We start from the raw sequence: 21575 nt of genomic DNA on the forward strand, positions 1-21575 counted from the left end.
GGTATAAACTGCTCCATTACTCCTTTGGGGATTCTGGCCAACGTTGTACCCTGCTCGCTATGCCATGTGTCATGCAGGATCTCTGATCTTGCTTCCCGCATAAGAACACAGGATATGGTGAGGCCAAAAAAGAACACCCACAGAGCCATAGATAGAGTGGTCATACCACTATATTCTTGCTGGCGGCTTGGTTGGAGATACGGAAAGCAGGAGCTGCAATCTGCCAGCTGCTTCTCTGCCAACCAACCAACCACCCAACCAACCAACCAACCAACCAACCAACCAACCAACTTGCTAGCTGCAACCCGCCATCTGCTTCTCTGCCAACCACCCAACCCCACTTGCTAGCTGCCATCCGCGCTCCTCTGCCAACCAACAACTCCACTTGCGTAGCCACGGCAGTTATATGCGTGGCTGATGGCTAACTGGTAACAGCTGATGGCCATCTACGACCTGAGCCAGCACCTTTCCATGTGTGATCAAGAGCCTGGGAACTGCTCTCTGGGACTCTGTCCCCACAACATGCCACCTCCTTTCTCTATGGCTTTTCCACAAGTCTATTTTAACACATCATTAGCTCTTTTCATTAGTGTTGTTTTTTTTTAATATACTCGTCTATGCATCTGTTCCTCTCCCATCTTCCTCTCCCCTAGGCCGTAAACTTCCCTCCAGGGCAATAGTCCTCATGATCTTTCTCCTTCCTCCCAGGTGCCAACACGATGGCTGGCACATTGTAGGACCTTGAACAATGCCTACTGCCTTAAAAGCTTGTCCAGCAAAGGCCAACTAATGAGGAGGGCCAGCGATGCTCCTCCACTTTTAGCTTTCTATCGTATTCTATACACAAATAGAGATTGAATCCTTTAAATTTATACAGCATTCTATGATGCATACACACAGAGCTTTTTATTGTTAATCTTACCATTAAAACCTTTCAAAAATCCATAAGAATTCCTCATTGAAATTTATTTCATACTTTCTCTTCCTTTCCCTTAATAATGTAGAAGTGATAGAATTTTGTCTCAGTTCTCCGTGGCCTGCAGACAACACTTGTCTGCTGAACACATGGGGACAGAGATTCTTACCTGGAGACTACAGGTTTCAGTGGTCTGCGAGCCCCTCGGATTGCATGCACAGTTGTGCACGTATGTGTGTGTACATAAGTGCATTTTTGGATGGGATGATGGTCCACAGTTTTTAAGTAGGTTCTCAGGTGGGTCCCTGACCTAACAAAGGAGTGCAAAATAATGGCAAATGCTAAATGTTCACTGGGACCACTTTTAAAAGATGGCACAGGTGGCACTCACACTTTCAGCAAATAAGGAGAAGGTGTGATATTATGTTATAATAAGAAATGCATATATTTAGTCTTCATCCTTGATTCCTGACAAAAGAGCTTCTAAAACCCTTGGGATTTCCTGAGTGACTAGAGTATCTTTTATTCATAACAAGCCCCTTTCAACCATACCTGAATTTATGCTAATGAGGTGACTAATGGACCCCCTAGGTAACTTCTGCATGGGGGCTGGTTGCCATAGGAACCAACCCTGTGATTGGAGAGTTGAAACTTTCAGGACACTGCTCCTAACCCCCTGGGGAGGGGCGAGGAGCTGGAGGTTGAGTTAATCAGCAATGGCCAACAATGTAATCAATAATACTTACGTAATGAAGCCTCCATAAAAATCTAGGACTCGGAGAACTTCCAGGTTGGCAAACACATTCATGCTATGGGAGGGTGGCACACTGCAGCTCCACAGGGACAGAAGTTCCTGTGCTCAGGACCCTTCTGGACCTCACCCAAAGTACCTCTTCATCTGGCTGTTCATTCACACTCTTTATAATGAACCAGTGATAGTAAGTAAAGTGTTATCTGAATTCTGTAAGTAGTTCCAGCAAATTATCAAACTTGAAAGGGGGGGGATTGGGAGGGGGGAGTGTGGGAACCCTGACTTTGTAGGCAAGTTGGACAGAAGTGTGGGTACCCTGGGGACCTAATACTTCCAGTCGTCATCTGAAGTGGAGCAGCCTTGTGGGACTGCGCCCTGAAACCTGTGGAGTCTGATGCTGACTCCAGGTAGTTAGTGCTGGAATAGGTTTGAGTGGTAAGACACCCAATTGGTGTCCGTAGAGTTGGAGAAATGGTTGCTGGTGTGGGAAAACCCTCACATTTGATGTCAAAAGTGTGGTGAGTAAAAATGCCCCAAGAGAAGGAAACACGCTTTTAAATAATTTTAATGTATTTTATTATTGTACCAAGAATGCTTTGGTCATGAACATCTTGTGGGAAAAGGAAATCCAGTGAGGGGACAATGGGCGTGAAATACAGTGATGAACTCCAATGAAGAAACTTGAGTCCATGTCGCCAAAAGACATGACACTATGCCATTGATTCAGTTTCCAGAACTTGAAGTAAATCTATCTTCAAGACTTAAGGCAGACTACAAGAAGATAAAGGGAATTATGTTACGGAAAGGAAAAAACAACTTTCCTGCAAAAAGGCATAAATAACGGGACACATTCATCCTTCCCTCTGATATCTTGCTTTTTCTTTATTTCAGCCAACTGTGTTCAGAACTTTGACATAAGCCCTAACCTTCTAAACTGTCTCCCTGACTTGGTTATCTCTTTTGTTCCAGATTAATCATCAAACAAGATTACCTTAATCAAGTTGCTCCATCCTGAAAAAGGCAGAGTGGCCTTTCTTTGCCCCCTGAAGTTTAAATTCAAATTCCTTAGCCTTGCACGTAGGACTCTTCACAATCTGACCTTATGCACCCTTTCTAAAGTTCTCCCATATTCCCTGCACGTATCCACACTGAGTCTCTTTCAAATATGTCTGATACGTCCCATTTGTTCATGTTTGGAATGTCCTATCAAGAAAGCCGTCTCCCTATCTTTTTCTCAAATCATGCCCCTCCTTCAAAGCTCCATTCCTTTACCCCCTCCGACTATTCTCATCTCCCAACCAATTGTCTTTCCCTCCTAGAAACACCAATATTTTACATTTATTCCTTGTTATATGTGGCTCTTTACCACTGATCAACTCCCTTGTATTTGCTCGTGTTTTAATTTCTCAGTTAGTCTGTGAGCTTCCTGAAGGTTGAAATCGTGCTTGCATCTCACTGTTTCTCCCTTGGCCCCTAGCACAGGGTCTGCCTGTAGTAAATATTCGATCACTTCTTTGTCGTTGATTGATTTTGTCATCGCCGTTAGGTTTGAACTCCTTAAGGTGGCCTACAGACCATACATGAGTTGGCCTCTGCTACCCTCTGTGGCCTCATTTAGGGCTCCTCTGCCTTAACACCTTATCCCCAGCCATCCCCAGTACCGGTCAATTCCTTCAGCCCTGCAGCCATGACATCTCGTGCTGCTTCCTCTGCCTGAACACTCAGTTCCTCTTCTTTGTCTGGTTGACTCTTACTCAGCCTTTTGTCTGAATCTAGGCTTCACTTCCTAATGAGAAGTCTTCCACTAGAGTCCATTAGAAACCGCAGGTTAGTAAGATGGGGGCAGCCAAATGCAGTGTGCGTGTGTGTGTGTGTGTGTGTGTGTGTGTGTGTGTTTAATAAGACGAAGTGAGAAACATCCACAACCACCCATTCATGAGCTCCCTTTACCTTCTTTTATCCCTGTTGCCTAGTCCCTTCTGGTTGCCAGCCATCTGAAATTATTTACAGTCCATTCACCCCTGAATGGACTTTTCTTATGCCTCGGTGCCTTTGTACACACTTTTCATTCTGCCTGGGATTCCATTTAATCCATGACCTTTTTTCACCTGGTTAACTCCTATTCATCCTTCAATGTCTAGTCAAGGAATTTATAAAATGGAACAGTAGTAATAGGTTCACCGTAGAGGGTTATGCGAGGACTAAATGAATACACACACACACACACACACACACTCACACACACTTCTTAGACAACTTCTAGTATGTAGTTAATGCTCAATAATTTTTAGCTATTATTATTATTATCAGCACTAACACCATTTCTCTCATCATCATCAGCATGTATGATTCGAGTACTTATCTACAAGTATCATGCTATATAGTATTGCTTTGCTCTTCATGTCTGTCTCTCCACTTTCATGTGCTCCTTGTTGATTAAAAGGACATCAGATAACTAGGTCATTCTACAAGCCCCAGCAAAGCATCAGCAATCAAAGCTTGGAGTTACAGAAATTCCACGGGAGTTATGGAAAGGAAAACATCAACTGGATGAAAAGGCTTTGGAAAAGGAACAAGTAAATAAGCCTTAAAAGAATGCTTTAGCAATAACCACCAGACTCTCATCCACCACTGGAGAGAGCGCAAGTTGACACAACCTTATTTTGTAGGCAATTTGGTGCTTACTACTAAAATCTTAAGTGTATATACTCTTTGACCAAGCAATATCACTTTTAAGAATCCATTCAATAAAAACACTTACTCAAGCATGCAAAAATATATGAAGTTGACCATTACAACATTATTTATAACATAAAAACATTGTAAGAAGGTTAAATGCTCAAAAGGGGACTAACTAAATTAGTTGTGGGATTATGGTTCATCCATACAATGAAATACTATGCAACTATTAAAAAGGACATAAGGACACACGCACGCGCGCATGCAAGCACGCGCGCACAGGCTGCCAAAAAAATGTATACACATTTTAAGAAAGGAAAAAACTGTGTTAAAATTGTAATACTCAATATATACCAATGACAAAGGATGAATACAAGTCATGTTTGACTTTTGCAATTATAAGAGGTGCTCAAAGTGGTTACCATCAATGTAATTTTAATACAGTTTTTCCTTTCTTAAAATGTGTATACATTTTTTGGCACCGTGTGTGTGTGTGTGTGTGTGTGTGTGTGTGTGTATCTTGAATCTAGAAGTCTACCAATACATAGTTAAGTGGAAAAAGCAAAATGTAAATTAGTCTAAGTGTATTAGCCTCATTTTTGGTGGATTTTATTGAGGTATAATTTAAATACAATAAAATTCACCAAGATTAAGTACTCAATTAGATGAGTTTTACCAACTGTATATATACCATTATATAACCATCATGATAACCATGATATTGATAGAACATTTCCATCACCCCAGAAAGTCACCTTGAAATCTTTTGCAGTTATTCCATACCTTCAATCTCTGGCCACTGGCAATCACGAATCTGTTTTTTATCACTATGTTTTTTTACTCTTCTAGAATCTCATATAGATGGAATCATGTAGTATGTAGTCTTATGTCTGGCTCCTTCCACTTAGCAATGCTTTCGAGATTTATTTATGTTGTTGCCTATCAATAGTTCACTCTTTTTATTGCTAAATAGTATTCCATTGTCAGGATGTACCACAATTTATTTATTTATTTAACAGTCAGTGAATATTTGGGTTGTTTCCAGCTTTTGAAGATGATTAATAAATCCACTATAAACATTCATGTAGAGTTTTACTTAAACTTTTTATTTTAAGATCATTGTATATTCACATGCAGTTATAAGAAATAATGCAAAGAGATTCCTTCCTCTAATTGCCCCCAATGGTAACGTTTTGTAAAAGTGCAGTCCGGTATCACCACCAGGGTGTTGCCACTGACACAGTGAAGACACAGAACAGCCCCCTCATCACAGAGCCCTCCCGTGTTGCTCTTTTATACACACATTCCGCTCCCCGCCCTGGCCCATGGCAACCACTCATCTCTTCTCCATTTCCACAATTTTGTCCTTCCGAGAATGTAAAGTAACGGAATCATTCACCATATAATGTGGGGGGTATTGACTTTTTCACTCAGCCTAATTCCCTGGAGATTCATCGAAGTTTTTGCGAAGATCCATACTTCCTTTTTCTTGATGAGTAGTGTTTCATGGTATGAATGTACCACAGTCTGTTTAGCCTTTCACCTGTGGAAGGCATCTGGTTTGTTTTCAATTTGGGGCTATTATGAATAAAGTTGCTATACATATTTGTGTATAAGGTTTTTGGTGTGAACATGAATTTTCTTTTCTCTGAGATAAATGTCCAGGACAATAATTGCTGGGATATATGGTAGTTACATATTTAGTTTTATAAGAAACTGCCAAACTGTTTTCCTGGCTGGTTATACATTTAACATTCTTACCAACAATTTATGAGATCCAGTTTCTCTGCATCCCTCCAAGCATTTGGTGTTGTCATTATTTTTTATTTTAGCTACTGTGTTAGGTGGGTAGTTGTACCACATTGTGGTTTAATTTGTATTTTCTTAATGGCCACTGATGGGGAACATCTTTTCATGGGCTTATTGACCATCTGTATATTCTCTTCGGGATGTCTGTTCATATATTTTGCCCATTTTAAAATGGGATTTTTTAACAGTTGAGTTTTGAGAGTTCTCAATATTTTAGAAACCAGTTGTCAGATATGTGGTTTGCAAATATTTTCTCCCACTCAGTAGATTTTTTTTCATTCTCTTAACAGGGCCTTTTGCAGACCAAATGTTTTTAATTTTCAGGAAGTCCAATTTATCCATTTTCACTTTTATAGATTGTATAGAGATTTTCTTTTACGTGGACATACGTTTTCATTTATGTTGGATAAAAAGTTAGGAGTGAGGTTGCTTGGTCATAGTGTAAATAAATGTACATTTTATATTATTTTAAAAACTCTTGAACTGTTTTCCAGAGTGACTGGACAATTTTGCATTCCTATGAGCAATGTATGAAAGTTCCAGTTACTCCACATCCTTGCCAGCATTTGTCATGGCTAGTCTTTTACAACTCAGCCCCTCTCATGGATGCATAGTGGTATCTCCCTGTGCTTTTAATTTGCCTAATGACTAATGATGTCGAGCATCTTTTTATGTGCTCATTTGCCATCCATACAGAACATAAGTGGCCTCCATTTTAAAGCTAATCCGCCATCTTTATATCTGGTGAACCCAGAATCTTGACCCTCTCTCCTTCCCCCAGGTGAGATCTGGAATATGTACACAGAGCTCTGGGATGATCACGAGACTCTCATTAATTCTCTCTCCAGGGTGAGGCACCCTCCATATTTCTCTTACCTCACCCTGATACCAGAGCTTCCCAGAACCTGACCCCTTCGATCGTCCATACATTGTCACTGCTTCGAGCTATAAAACACAGAGTCTGGGGTGTGGAAGTCATGAGGACCCGTTTGTCTTGCTGCCACCCAAGGCTACCTTCTGTAAGTTCCTTACTAAACACTTTAAACCAATAAGCTGGATTTAACTGTCTTGTTCTTTGGCCTTTCAGTTCCTTTCACATTTGTGAGCCACTTTGCATACACAGCCCTTTCATGAAACACCATCTATATGTCTTCTTTGGTGAGTTGTCTACTCAAATCTTTAGTCCATTTTTTAAAAAATGGTTGTTTTTAGTAGGCTGCCATAAAGATTATTTATATATTCTAGATACAAGCCCTTTGACAGATATGTTTTGTCAATATTTTATACCAGTCTGTGGCTTGTCTTTTCATTTTCTTAATAGTGTCTTTTGAAAAGCAGAAGTTTTTAATTTTGATGACATTCAGTTCATTATTTTTTTCCTAGTTTTTGTGGTCTATTACATATATTAATATATGCCCAACCCAAGGTCACAAAGATTTTCTCTCTCTCTCTCTCTCTCTCTCTCTCTCTCTCTCTCTCTCTCTTTATTCTTGAAATCTTATATTTCTATCTCTTAAATTTAGGACTATGATCCATTTCAAGTTAATTTCAGTATATAGTATGAGTAGCAGTGTTTCCAGAAAGAGAGAAAGAGAAAAAGAAGGAAGAAAATGATCAATGGTAAAATTCAAGAACAGAACGAACTGCCAGATTAAAGAAACCATAAGTGGCTGGTACCATTTTAGGGATCAAGAGATTTTACCACTTCCAGAGAGGAAAAAAAGTGAGTCATATACAAAGTTGAGGAATCAGAATGCCTTCTGACTTCTCATCAATAAAACTAGAAGCTGAAATACAATGAACCCTGTAAAATTCTGAAGGACATCATTCGCAATCTAGAATTCTACACTCAGCCATACTACCAATTGAGTATGAGAGTGGGGAAAAAAAAGTTTTTCAAAGTTTCAAAAATTTTTACCTGTCATGCATCCTTTCTCATAAAGGTACTAGAGAATGTACTCCACTCAAAGATAGAGTCAGTCAAGGAGGAGGATCTAAAATAAGAGACAGACAAAAAGATTTCCCAGGAGGTGGTGAAGGGAAATCCCAGAATAATAGCTATACACCAGGTCTAGAGGTTAACCAGGCTGAGTTGGAGGACGGCGACTAAAGAAACAGGTATAACGAGAACTGTCATCACCAGAATCCTCACTGACAGCATACTCGCGTTTAAACTTGAAGACAAGTTCATCTGTGTTTGTCACGGCTTGACCATATATTTAGGAAATTCCTGCTCATCTCTCTATGCCCTACTGCGAGACTCAATGGAGAGTACTCATTTCACACACACACAACAAGAATAAGAGTGAGAGTGAGAAAGGAGATGGAGAAGGAAGAGGAGGAAAAGGAGAGGATAATTAGACAAAAGAAAAGAAAGAAAGAAGGAAGGACGGAAGGAAAGAAGGAAAGAAGGAAGGAAGAAAAATCCCACGATTTCTGAAGTGTTCTGTTTTGACCTACTCTTGAGAGCTGGTCATAGGCTATGGTGAGCTTAGAAACAGAAAATGCAAAGCAGCCCTTTCCCTTTGACTTTATTTCTATAGGGTGTTCAGTGCCTGACCCATCCTGACCAGACTGCAGATCTGCCAGAGGCGCAGGCCGGCAGAGCCCTCGTGGCTAGAGACTTACTTGCCTGAAGTTAACGAAACTTGCCCCTTGTTCATACATGCCCCTGCCAAGGCCCTGTACCTAACTCAGTAGTTGAACTTTTGAACTTATAATCTTCTTAAAGAGTCTTCCAAATTATATAGTCTTCAGGCCCCACAAATCCTAAATCTGCCTCTACTTACAACTTTGCCCGCTGACTTCCTCAGAAGACGCTTTTGAAAACTCAGGAAAGCACACTAGCCCACTGACTCTCTTCAGCTTGTTTTCCTGTGAAATCCCATCTCATATTGGCAATAGTGTTCTTTCCTTACACAGCCAGATCTGTTTTAGCCAAATCCAAGCGATTGATTGTTCAGGGATGTGTGATATGGAGAGTAAACTGTAAAGAAAACTGGAATGATTCACATAAAGGTCAGTCCAGTGGTTACCTGAGGGGAGGGAGCACAGGCAGGGGAAGCAGAGATTGGAAAGGGCCACATAGCTGGGCTTCAGGCCCTGGTGGTAACAGGTGTTTGTTTTACTATTTATCTTTTAACTGTGCATATACTCTCTGTATATGTGATACACTTCCTTAATTTAAAAGGCGGGCACACAACTAAAATATATTGTTTCCTTTCTTCTGTGGGAGCTGAGAACGCTAGTGAATGTATACAGAGTCGCTGTCAATAGCAAGTACAAAAGGAAACAGTGATTATCTAACATTCTGAGAAGTCTGTGTCTGATTAAAGAGCAAAGTGGTTACTGCAGCAAAGTCCACAGTGCAGGGAGGGAGCAAAAATCCAGCTGGCGTTCCAGGCCCTCCTGGCACAACTGCATCTTGCTGGGGCCCAAGTGTGTTAAGGGCCTGGTCCTCAGTTGTACCTGCCCAGGAACTTGATTTTGGGTGCTCCCCTGCAGCCTCCCAGGTTTGGAAGGAGCTTTTCTTAACAACCAGCCACTTGCGAACTCCTTGAGGACAGGAATCATGTTTTATCTACCTCTAAATTCCCAATGCCTAGCAAAGTCCTACCTACAACAATAAGGTTAACAGACTTTTCTGGCAACCTGGATGTTCGTGTGTTCCAGACAGAACACCCATTCCTGCTCTGGAGAAATAGTTCCTTTCCCAGGTCCTGGTGGCCTGACCCTGAGGGTTAGTCCAGAGGCTGGGGGCCCCTCAGTTGGGAATAGAAACCACCCCGCTTCCTGCAAGCTCCTCATGGTTTCATTCACCCTGGCCTGGGCCAGTCTCCTACTCATAACACGGCCTCAGGGACTCAGGAAATGCAAGCAGAAACTGAGAAGTGCTGGCTGCAGGCAGACTTTTTTCCCCCAGTCAGGTTACTTTGTGGTTTAGCCAAGTCTACTGATACGTTCAAACATGCAGTTTCTTAGAAATGGCTTTCAGAGCTCCTCCTGCTCTGCTGCTAAATAGCAATGGGGAATAGCTAATGCCACTGAGGTAAATACACTAGTCAGTCTACCCTACATTACTTCAGTCAGAGTTTCAGACAGCAGAACACACAGCAAGGATCAGACTCAGATCCCTTGCAAGGCACAGGGAAGCACTTTGACCAGGAAGACCATGCTCCTTATGTTCACTGATATGTGCTCACTGCCCTGGGGATGAGCCGCTGGTTGCGGTGACTCGGGGGACAGCACAGCTGTGTAAGGCCTGGTCCACGGCCAGAAATAGTTTAGATGCCAAAAGACCTTGCTGTGTCAGAGCAGCAAGAATGCTTCCTTTTACCTAGAGCATCGAGAAACTGAGAGCCAGAAGAGATATAATTTAGAAAGATAGTGACAGAACGAAGCCTAAAACAGAGATCTCCTAACTGTCACACGGTTCTTGTTCTGGCCGTTACACTCTCTGCGTCTCGGATCCCATCACCTGACTGTCCCAGGGTCAAGGGCCTGCCACCCACCACAGCAGTTATGAGTCTTCTCCTGGCATTTGTACAGGGTTACAGCTATGTAACTGCAAAAAATCATATTAGCGCAGCTAGCCATCGAGCGAAGAAATAGTGATTACTCCTTCCTGATTCTATCTTTATAATGTGACAAGTTTTAGGGGTGGGAATTCTAATTTGCCATCTATTTTGCATTCATTTACATAAATGAGTTCCCAAGCCCCTGAGGAAATGCCATGACTTAAATAGTGGAATCTCTAATAGCCAAATCCAGTTCTGCACATAATGAACACAGGACTTATTACTTTTTTTTTTTTTTTTTAGCAACGGATACACTCCAGAACAAGGTGGGGTGTATATAAATAAATATGTTATCCATGCCCCAGTGTAGGAAAGCAGCTATTGTCAGAATTGAAATGCAGTACCCTTTGTTTATTCTGAAATTGAGGTGAGGGGGTGAGAAAGGAATTATATAAAGGGAAGACTTCCTTTTAAAAAAAAGTGAGACAGAAAAAGGACAGCCTGATTTCTAATCGTTCATTCATTGAGAAAATATTGCTTCAGTCCCTTCTATGTGCCAGGCTTGGCATGAGAGAGCAACAGAACATCTAGTAAGACCCAGGAGCCCATATTTTGAAAAGAGTCTGAGGTAACTGCACACAGTGAAGAGCCAACGCATAAGAGGATGATGCCGGCTGTGCATGGAAGTGCCCTTAACTGAAAGTCCAAACACCTGACCTCAGCCAAAGCTTTGCCACTAACCTGCTGTGTGACTTTGGGCAAATTGCCTCCCCTCTCTGTGTCTCAGTACCCTTCGCTGTGGAATGAGAGGTAGGAAGAACTTGCAGAAGAAATACAGCATGTATAAGGACCCCACTATCCCTCAGTATTTTTCAGTCTATGGCCGTCTTGCTCTCCACAGAGACCGATTCAAACCTTCTCCACTCTGCTTGGATCCGCACATCTCTTTGATCCTCTTTTCTCTTAGCAATTGACCTTGCTCCCTACTGTCTTTAAGAAAATAGAAATCTCTGATGGCAATTGCCTCCACCTCCTAGCTATGTTCTTTCATGTCCCTTATGGACGTGGAGGATGTTTCTTTTCTCATCAGTATTTAAATTAAACATGTTCCAGCCATTCCCATCATAAAAAGCAAAACAAAACAACAAACCTCCCTCGGGTTGCTAAGGTATCTTTTTGCTTCCTTCCCAAAGTTCCTGAAAGTTGGCTACACTCCCTCTCATACGTTGCCTCTCTTTTCAGTCATTCTTCAGCTGCCTCCAGTTTGGTTCTCCCTCCCCCACTGTTCCGTCCCCACCCCTCCCACTCTACCACAGCTGCATTTGGCAGGGTCACCTGGGATCTCTGTCACCCGAGGGACACTCTCACACCTTTTCTTTGACCTCTCTCAGCAGAAAGCCACCGCGGTTAGTTGGCTCCTTCCTCCTTTCTGAACCGCTCTTATTTTCTTGGTCTTCAGACACCAAACACTCCTGATTCCCATCTGGCCGGTTCTCAGCCTTCTTTGCTCAGTTCTCCCTGTCAGACTCTTAAGTTTAGAGGGTTGTAAGACCTCGTCCTGGGCCCATTCTCCTCTCACGCTGCACTTTCTCCCTAAGCGGTCTCCTTTATTCTCGCGAGTAAATCAGGGATCCATCCCTTGCTCTCCTGTCCGTAGCTTCTATTGAGCATCAAAAACATGCCAGGTTCCGTGAGTTTTAGGTACAGAGCCCTTAGACTTTTCTAGACAGATAAGGAACCTTTTTTGTTTACATGGTTTTAAAAGATTCTCTTCTCCTGTATGTGTATGTGCTGACTTTACTTAATTTTAGCTGAAATGTATTGAGTGTTTACTCAGCCAGAATCTATTCTAACAGCTCTACAAGAATAAAGTCGTTTAACTCTCACAGTAACCCAGTGAGGTAGAGACATTTCTAAAAGGAAAACTTAATTTTTTTAGAGTTTCAGGTTCACAGCAAAACTGAGCAGAAAGTACAGAGTACCCATGTACCCCCTGCCTCCACACACTCACAACCTCCCTCGCTATAGACACCCAGTGCTAGAGTTGTCCGCTTGCCACAGCTGATGAACTTAACATTGGCATATCCAAGCCCATAGTTTACGTTAGGGTTCACTCTTGGTGTTGTACATTCTATGGGTTTGGACAAATGCACTTGTGTAATGACATGTATCCACCATTGTAGTAACATACAGAGTAGTTTCACTGTAACAATCTTCTGTGCTTTGCCTATTCATGCCTCCTGCCCCTTAACCCCTGGCCACCACTCATCTTTTTACTATCTCCATAGTTTTGCCTTTTCCAGAAAGTCATGTAGTTGGAATTATACCACATGTTACCTTTTCAAATTGGCTTCTTTCAGTTAGTAATATGTATTTAAGATTTTCCCCAGATCTTTTCATGGTTTGATAACTCATTTCTTTTCAATGCTAAATAATATTCCATTGTCTGGATGGACCACAGTTTCTTTATCCATTCACCTACTAAAGGACATCTTGTTTGTTTCCAAGTTTGGGCAGTTATGAAGAATCTGTTATAAACATCTGTGTGTGGGTTTTTGGGTGGGCATAAGTTTTGGATTCATTTGGGTAAATACCAAGAAGCACAATTATTGGATGGTATGGGGTTATAGACTGAATGTTTGTGTCCCTCCAAATTCATATGTGAAAGCCCTAATACCCTAGCATGACCATATTTGGAGATGTACCTCTAAGGAAGTAATTAAATGAGGTTATAAGTGGGGGGCTCTGATGGAATAGGATGAATGTCTTTATAAAAAGAGACCTTAGATGATGTAATACAGAATTGTACACCTGAAATCTATGTAATTTCACTAACAATTGTCACCCCAATAAATTAAAAAAAAAGGAGTTCTCAAACCAAAAGAGAGAGAGAGAGAGAGAGAGAGAAAGAGACCCAGTAGCGCGCCTCTGTGTGTGTGTGTGTGTGGAGAGAGGCCATGTGAGGACAGAGTCATCTAGATTTTCCTCTCCAAGCCAGGAAGAGAGCCCAATAAGAAACCAAATCATTGAGAACCTTGATCTTGGACCTTCTAGTCTCCAGAACTGTGAGAAAATAAATTTCTATTGCCACCCAGTCAATGGTAATTTGTTATGGCAGCCTGAGCCAACTAAAACATATGGTTAGAGTGGGTTTAGTTTTCTAAGAAACTGTCAAACTGTCTTCCAAGGTGGTTTTTCCAATTTGTAGTCCCACCAGCAGCGAATAAGAATTCCTATTGCTCCACATTCTTGCCAGCATCTGGTGTCGTTAGTCTTTTGGATTTTGGCCACTCTAATAGGTGTGTGGTGGTATCACACGGTGTTTGTAATTTCCAATTCCTTAATAACGTATTGTGCTGAGCATCTTTTCATGTGCCTATGTGCCATCTCTAGATCTTATTCAGTGAGGGGTTTGTTTCTTAATCATGTTGTTTGACTTCTTATTGTTGAGTTTTAGAAGTCCTTTCTATTTTTTGGGTAGTAGTCCTTTATCGGATGTGTCCTTTGGAATTATTTTCTCTCAGTCTGTGGCTTGTCATCTCATTGTGTTATCTTTCACAGAGCAGAAGTTTTTAATTTTAATGAAATCCAGCTTTTATATCTTTCACAGATTGTGCCTTTGGAGTTGTATCTAAGAAGTCATGGTCATGCCCAAAGTCATCTAGATTTTCTCCTACGTTATCCTCTAATAATTTTATCGTTTTGTGTTTTCCATTTAAATCTCTCATCCATCTCGAGTTAATTTTTGTGACAGGGGTTAGGTCTGTGTATAGATTCACATTTTTGCATGTGGATGTCCAGTTATTCCAGCACCATGTGTTTACAAGGCTATCTTTTTTTCCATAGAATTGGCTTGGACACTATAGTGATGCACATTTTCCAGAAGAACACAGTTAAGGAACTTTCTCCAGGATCACACAGCAAGTAAGTGGCAGATGAAATCCAGCTCAGGTCTTCTGCTCGTGAACTTATGCTCTTATCCGTGGCTCTCTGTTGCTTCTCTATTTCATGCCCCTCTGCGTATTAAAGAAAAAACACCTGTTCATTGTAGAAATAAACAAATAGGCTAAAAGAAGTACGCTAATATTAGCCATACTTCCATTACCCAGAGATTACCACTGTTAATATTTTGACATGTACCCTTTCAGGCTTTATCCTCTGTATATATCTATGGCAGGTTTTTTATTATAAAAATTGGATGATAACATACTCTGTTTTGTAACCTAAACTAGTTTCATCTAATAATATACTGTGAACATTTTTCCATGTCCATAAATGTGGCCTTTAGAATGTAATTTTTATTGGATGGACATACAGTCCACCCTCCTCACATAGATTTACCCCGATTTTTCAGCCTATCCTTTCTGGTGGGCATGTAGTTTGCTCCTATTTTTTCTCTGTGGTTAAATCTTTACCAGCATACTTGATTACTCTTTAGGATGACTTCCTAGCAAGAGAATTGTTGAGTCAAAGAGGGGTGGGGGGACACCTCTCTAAGCCTGTGCTCAAGTAGCTGCCTTGATCGAGTATCTGGCCACCACCCTCTGGAGTCACAGTGGGAGGGCATTTGATATGACCAATGCCCAGGCTGTGTGCCAGTTTTTTTTTCTTTGTTTGTTTTTGAAGATATAAAATTTCATCATTTTTTGGAGTCCTCATATGGGAAATTAGGAGAAATTACAATGGGAGCTGCTCACCTGGTACCATTTCGAATTAGCAGTCTTCTCTAATTTGATTCTGTGAAGGTGCTCAAACCCCTTCCAGGTGACTGTCACCAGAATTAATTTGCCCTCAAAGAGCTCAGCTTTCTGTATGCAGGGGCATTGAGGGGGAGGACAGAGACAGAAGCCCACACAGCTAGCTCGAGTGCCATGCGGACAGTGGCAAGTGATATTACAAAGTGCTCTGACAGCTCAAAGAACAGCGTAACTTATGGTTTGGGAAAATGGAGTTGAGACCCAAGGGAAAAGGGAAAGACCTGGACAAAGGCTCAGAGATGTGGGGAGACTTTGGGGGTAGAAACCTTCTAGCCACAGTGAATCGGATGTCAGAACGAGTGTGTGTGTGTGTGCACACACACGGGATGTTGAAGAGGATATGATTTACTATTGTGGAAAGTCTACATGGTGTGAGGCTTTCAAAGAGAGGCCGCCAAGGTTAGAGCCTGCACTACAGGCAACAGGAAACTAGGGAAGGACTTTTAAAAATAATACATAGCCCGAGCAGGATAGTCAGGAACAAAAACAGACTATCTATTATATTAGGCTGTTGATTGGCCCCAGTGCTGGTCTCTTCCCCGCCCCTCTGTCCACCCTGGTGGTTAGGAGAGGAGAGCTGGGGAGACAAAAGGGCAGCCTGCCCGTTCCCTCAGCCTGGTAAGTGCATGATCTCAGAAGGCTGACGAACTTCCAACTGGTCGTCACTCTTGATTCAGACAATAGTTCACCATACCGAGTCTATTGGGTGGGAAGCCTCCAAATCTAGTCATCCTGTCTTGTAGGGCAGTGGTAATGATTTCAGGAGTTTGGTGCTCGAAGGGCAGGGGTGGGGGCAGCGAAGAGAGGGAGGGGAAAGGTCCAAGGACAGTTCCTGAAATGCACGGAGTCCTAGTTTGGGTGCCCAGAGAAGTCAGAGAATCAATAGTGCCAATAGAATCAGAGAATTAGTTGCCAGGTGAAGGAAGGGCACTCAATGGGCAGAGAGAGGATCACGGTGGTGGGAGCAGTTTAGGAAGTTTTCCTGGGGTGTAAAAATTGCTAGTTCCTTTTGTGGCTGCTCCTAATATAGCCGTCTGCTGTTCTCCCCTCTAATCTCACTGTGGCCACCATGACCTTCCAACCGTTGCTGCATCCAAATGGTTGATATAAATTACAGTTGAAATGCAGCACGAACAGAAAGACACACCCTGCAACACCACACATTTTGCTGAACATTGCAGTCTGGCATCCTTTTCCAACAAGTCAAGTTCTAATAAGTCAAGGCTTTCCTGCAGTTCTCTTCAACTTGAAAAATGTTCTGCCCCTGGTTGGAGAGTTAGTCCTGAAGCCTGAGAAAACACTGGAAAGGCGTGTGCTGAGGGCTGGTCTCTGTTTCCTTCACAGAAAGAAAGGAGAAACCCCTGGGTGCACCCGTCCCCCCAGAGCTCAGGACTTGGCACTGCAATTATACTTTGAATGAGGATGACACAGACTGCAGAAATTCACTTGGAGAAATGCAGTCTGCAGGCTCCCTGCAGAGCACAGGGCCTGGGGAAGCCCTGGGGACCAATTTCCTCCAGTCTGAATTTGTGGCTGAAAGTAAATAAGCTCTAATTTACCCCCTCTTTCCCTTTTTGTTTTCACAACACCAAGAAACTGGAAGAAACCCTAATTCAATCAATATACATTTCCATTTAACTCACCAACAATCCTCTGCCTAGCTGGGTACAAGAGACTATCATTGTGGTACAGCAGTCCCTCACTTGTTTGCAAGGGACACCTTCCAAGACCCCTAGTGGGTGCCTGCTGCCATGGATAGTACTGGGCCTTACATATACTATGTTTTTTCCTAGACATACATACTTACGATAAAGTTTAATTTATAAATTAGGCACAGTAAGCGATTAAAAATAAAAACAAAAGAACAATGATAATAATCTACTGCAATTAAAGTTATGTGGTTTTTCTCTCGGAATATCTTATTGCACTGTACTCACCCTTCTTGCGATGATATAAGGTGATCGATCGCACGACTTCATGCTACTCAAAACGGCATGCAATTTAAATCTTATGAATTGTTTATTTACGGAGTTTTTAATTTGCTATTTCTGGAGCATGGTTGAAAGTGGACAGCTAAAATCATGGAAAGTGAAACCACAGGAAAGGGGGGACTACTGTAATCAAGAATGACTACTTTAGCAATGATTGGTAGGAAAGTCCTGCGAATTATTTTCAAAACACATTTGTCAGATTTTTCTCTTCTCATTCAGCAACCTCTTCTGAAAAACGTCTCCGAGTCAAATGTCAAAGCAGGATTGCTGGTTCTTTCTCATCTTCCAGGCCTCTGTTGGAGGAGCCTAGGGATCCTTCCCGGGGCCTCTTCTAACCTCCCCGTCTGCCCTCTCCCTGAGTCACCTGATCCAGTCCTCCGGCCTCCGTATCGTCACACGCTCATGACTCCCGGTGCCTGTCCAGATTCAGGTTTTCAAGTTCCATGACATCTGTGGCCACGTGGGTGTTCAATCAGCATCTCCCGCCTCACATTTCACTCATCCTCCCTTCCCCAAAGACTTTTCTTTTTTCATGTCCTTCATTATTTCCGTAAGTCAAAACTCTCTTCTTTCCTACTGCCTGAGCTGGAATTCATCTTACATTCTTCTTTCCCCTTCATTTCATAGATAAACCATCAGCAAATCCTGCTTCCTCTACCTTCAAAATAGATTCAGAATCCCTCTCATCGCTCTCTCTTTACGATCCTAGAGCAAGACATCATTATCTCACTTGTGGACTATTCTAGAAGCCTCCTAACTAACCTCCTACAGTCCATAGGGATCCTTACAATGTGAGTCAGATCAGGTCAAAACCCTCCTGGGCTTCTTTGCCAGTGGTCCCTCCCCCCCTCTCCCTGACCTGTTCTCCTGCCCCTGCCTCTGGCTCACTCTGCTCCAGCCACTCTGGCCGCTTCCTTGAACAAACACTTTGTAGCCTCAGCAGAGTTCACTCTTCCCTCAGATATCTGTGTGGCTTCATCCCTTCACGTTCTTTCTTAAATGTCTCTAGCAAAATATCTCCTTATTAGAGACGCCTCCCCTGGCCACTCCATCTAAAATGACATTCCCACCCTTTGGTGTTCTTGTCTCCTTATCCTGCTTTGTTTTTCTTCATTGCACTTATGACCACTCAGCATTTTATCTATTCATTTCTTTATTTATTGTCCTCACCTTCCCCCCCACCCCACCCCCCACACACACCAGAACACAAACTCAGTGAAGGCAAGGTCTTTGTTTGCTCCTAAATCCCCAGTGCTGGGCACCTAGTAGGTGCGCAATAAATTCACGTTACTTGGGAGAATTAAAAGGCTCTTACAGTTCATTTAGTGCAAATGTATCATTTTACTCATAAAGATATGATGGCCAGAGAGGACAACTGTCTAGAGGAGGCCACTTAGAAGATTAATGGCTGTGCTAGAACAAGTGCCCTGACACCCAGCCAACTCTACTACCTGAGGCCCACAGCCAAGTGTATTCTACTCAACACCCAGCACACATGTTGGTCTGCATGTGTTATCCAATACTTAACCTCATTATGTGTAATACACCCTGATGCTTATATTCAATTCTAACTCTATTTCATTTTGGGGGAAACATTGACCATATTCCATTAAATTAATTTCATGACCTATTAATGGGTGGTGACCCACAGTTTAAAACCAGTACACTATACTACAGAATAGAAAAAGAAAAAAAAAACTTCCTATATCTTTTTCCTTTTTCAATAGTACCAAAAAGCACAGCCAAATGCACGAGCATGTTTATTTAAAGACTTTTAAAAATGCCAAAGGAAAATAATCTATGGACAGAAATTCTATAGTGAACTTGGCTATGCAGAGAAATAAAAGAAATACCTACGGTCTGGTTTCTTGGCCCTCATATCTTGTGTATATTAATCTTAAAATGTCATCTTATTTCGGATTCCATCCCTGTCTCCCTGTTTACAGTTCTGAAATTCATGCTATGCCATGTCATATTCATTTTCTTGGTTTTGTGTCTTGTTTTCTGCACCAACTCATGCTTATAAATTGCTGCTTTGTACTTGCATTTAGAACAGTGCATTCTAAAAGGAGGCAGGGGGAATGGTGAGGGTTTTCACATAGCTGACTTTGTTTTGACAGTGATGGCATCTGATGGAGTGGGAACCGATTATAGCCCCGCACCCAGTCTCCTTGTACACACCAACTATTCATAGCTTCAGGGGGCAGGAGATACATATGAGCATGGGGTGAGAGACTGAGAAGCTGATCAAACTGAGGATAGGGAACATGTGGCTATGCAAGCCATAGCGGTCAAGGTCATGTTAAAAACCAAGTATTTAAAATATTGGCTTCCGCACAATAAGCTCTGGTCTAAATTTATCCCACTCTTCCAACTCTCACAGGACTGATGGAGCAGCTAGTGTTACCACTCAGGCAAAAGGTGAAACAGGGTCCAAATCTTTATCGAAAAGAAATCTTAAGTGAAAGATGCAGAGAACTTGACCTGGCTCCTTCAGATGCTGTGAAAGATGCTCCAGGTAACTGGATATTATTGTAGGAGAACATGGTTACATAAAAAAGATAATGTCACCATCTTCATTGTTATTGCTGTCCACCCACGTGGCTGGGAATTTCATTGGGACTATACCACCTAGTTCAAGCCATTCAAACTCTTCTCACAGACATGGAGAGCAAGAGCAGGTGACTGAGTGAGACCTGAGACTTGTGTCCTGGTTATTTTCCACGTGCCTCCGCCAGCCATCCCTGCCCTGCTCTGTGCCCTCTGCAACACGAGGCTCTCTGTTCCTTTCACTTCCTCTTGGCAAATGGGAGGCATTAGCGAGAAATTCTAGGATGACCTATTTATTCCCCTCTCCATCCTACCCCATCTGGGCTGCCTTGCTCCTGCTTTACTGTGGTCTGGCAGAGGTGACTTTCCCCTGGGGCCCTGACTTCTGTGGGAGGCGCTGTCATGCAGGGTCTCTGGTCCCACTCCCCGCACAAGAACGCAAGATATGGTGCGGCCAAAAAGGAACACCCATGGAGCCATGGATTGGGGGTTCATACTACTATAGTCTCGCTGGCAGCTGGGTTGGAGATACAGGAAGTAGGAGCCACACAATCCGCAATCCTCCTGTCCGCTTCTCCGCCAACAAACCAACTCACTTGCTAGCTGCGATCTGCCCTTGCTAGCTCAGCCACGGCAGTTATATCAGTGGCCAATGGCTAACTGGTTACAGCTGATGGCCAATCAGTCACAGCTGATGACCATCTACTACCTGAGCCAGAACCTTTCCACGTGAGGCTGAGAGCCTGGAAACTGCTCGCTGGGACTCTGTCCCCACAGGCCACTTTCCCACTAACTCTAGCTTTTACAGACTCCAGACACGTTTTCTCCCCTTGCCCTTTAGGCCTGACCCTAGTTCCTGGGTGCCTCACCATTCAGTGTTGGTTCCTGAACTCTGGCCACAGCTCTGTAAACAGTCCCTTCATTAAGTCCCTTATTCTACTCCCTTCCCCAACTGAACACTTCTGAGTATGCGTCTGCTCTGTGCTGCGTCCTGGACGGATGTACTTGGTCTCACATGTCTGGGTGCTCTAGGCCTTGCTCACACCTGGGTCTCGCAGAGGTCCTGGCAGGCAGAACACTTTGCTGCCTTGAAATCTGACCTCGGGTCCTGGCACTGGCCCTTGGGACTCTCCCTCTACCCATTCAGATCCTGCTTTGTTTGGACAGTTGCCAGCTACTGAATGCCAGCAGCTGGCTGGCTGAAGGAGTCCCCGAGTTCCTTATGCAATTTTGGGCAGGATCAGATAGGGCCAACGCTCACAGCAGTAACACCAGGTTTTTTAGTCCTCATTCCTTTCCAGGGGCTCAGGGGAGGCAGCAATGGGCTGGTTCGAGCTAGTCCCTAAGGGGAAATAGATTTTCAGGCCTGGCAAGAACATTAAAGGCCATCTGCGCCAACCACTCCTTTTGCACAGGGGAAACTAAGGCCCAGGAAGACGAGCTTCCCCTGAGATCAAGGTACTGGTAGCGACAGGGCGAGAAACCAAAGATCCAGAATATTCATCACGAAGGAGTGATGCAAGGAGTAGTAAAGGTTGCGCAGCCTGCCCACAGTAAATAGCAAAGTACAGCGCTCTGCCATTTGCAAGGAGGGATTGCCAGAGC

At 42.9% G+C, this 21575-nt stretch overlaps 1 long non-coding RNA gene across 2 annotated transcripts; it reads left to right on the top strand.

Moving 5' to 3' along the window:
* The first annotated feature begins 1717 nt into the window (after positions 1 to 1717).
* LOC141572657 (uncharacterized) lies at positions 1718 to 19938 on the top strand. Of its 2 annotated transcripts, none has more exons than XR_012497997.2 (3): positions 1718 to 1854; positions 14519 to 14596; positions 19804 to 19938. It is a non-coding gene; the product is annotated as an uncharacterized LOC141572657 (long non-coding RNA). The 2 variants fall into 2 exon arrangements; XR_012497984.2 differs by lacking the exon at positions 19804 to 19938 and adding an exon at positions 16774 to 17258.
* Positions 19939 to 21575: the final 1637 nt, after the last annotated feature.

The sequence above is a fragment of the Rhinolophus sinicus genome, chromosome 17 (assembly GCF_057876585.1).
Source record: "Rhinolophus sinicus isolate RSI-liver-muscle chromosome 17, RSI-T2T, whole genome shotgun sequence".
Taxonomy (NCBI): domain Eukaryota; kingdom Metazoa; phylum Chordata; class Mammalia; order Chiroptera; family Rhinolophidae; genus Rhinolophus; species Rhinolophus sinicus.